Source organism: Vigna unguiculata, chromosome 4, assembly GCF_037176805.1.
Source record: "Vigna unguiculata cultivar grain cowpea cultivar isolate G323 ecotype 2 chromosome 4, ASM3717680v1, whole genome shotgun sequence".
NCBI classification, from domain to species: Eukaryota; Viridiplantae; Streptophyta; class Magnoliopsida; order Fabales; family Fabaceae; genus Vigna; species Vigna unguiculata.
In genome coordinates, this window is record NC_140795.1 from 39,749,701 (window position 1) to 39,750,808 (window position 1,108).

The 1,108-nt window shown below is 32.4% G+C and overlaps 1 non-coding gene across 1 annotated transcript; it reads right to left on the minus strand.

Annotated features, from left to right (window-relative positions):
- Positions 1–316: 316 nt before the first annotated feature.
- LOC114182778 (small nucleolar RNA snoR118) lies at positions 317–404 on the minus strand. The gene has a single exon (XR_003604214.2). It is a non-coding gene; the product is annotated as a small nucleolar RNA snoR118 (small nucleolar RNA).
- Between the last annotated feature and the right edge of the window lie 704 nt (positions 405–1,108).

Sequence of the window (1,108 nt, forward strand, 5' to 3'; positions counted from 1 at the left end):
TTGTACGCGATGATAAGACAAATAGATGAATTCAAGAGCATCATATCACACAAAGGACTTCCAATTCCAGCACAAACCGACCAAAGGACAAAAGATAGTTGAGATATTCATGGAAGATACAGAGATTAGAGAAATGCCCAGTAGATCCATATAAATTAGAAAATAATAAAAAAACAACATATTAGAAGACAACAAAGAGAAACAAAAAAAAAATTAAAAAGGCTGCACCTTTGGAAATAATAAAACATTTGGAATTGAAAATTACATGAAATAGGAACAAATGAATTACCAACCTATCACACTTTTAATGTTGTGGGTATCAGAAATAGCTTTCAAGGCTATGCATTTCCAGCAAAAGTTGAGGTTAAAACTTGTCAGAGTCCAGTGCATGCATCAGCATTCATCAAACAAACAAAAAACAATAAGCAAAGCCAATAATAAACTAATAAACTAATCAAAATATAAAGGAAAACCAATATTGAAATCCAGAATTCAAAGTAATCAAAATTCAGAACTCAGATCACATAGCTTAATACGAAATCATGTAAGGCTTTTGCCACTGGTTTCGTTGACAACCAACATACATCTTCCAGAGCAAATAGTAGTATAGTACATGTTGCATTAGTCACACGCGAACACACACAAAGAATAAGAAATTGATAGATAGAGAGAGAAAGAGGGAGAAGGATGCAGAAGAGGTTATGAACAAAATCGTGTAGCCGAACTATTTGAACATTATTGGGCCACAAAAAAGCAATTTACTCTAGATATCACTACTAAACTTCATTCTCAGAGCAATTTTGTTCAGTTCTGATTTAGGTTCCAATCACGCAGTTGAAAACGTACATAAAAGAGCCTCCAACAAGTATTATTATTAAATTTATTAAATTAATATAATACAAGTGCAGCAAATTCAAGTTGCTCCGAACATCACTTCACATAAAAGGTCTATGGCGCATTTGTCAAAAGAGATAAAAAAAAATGCAAAAATTGAAGACGACGAAAGAAGAAAAACGTGAAAACGAAAAGACACATGTTAGAGAATAAACAGAAAACAAGAATCAGCAGAAAGAAGAATAGATAAATAGGAAAAAGAAAACTGGAGTGA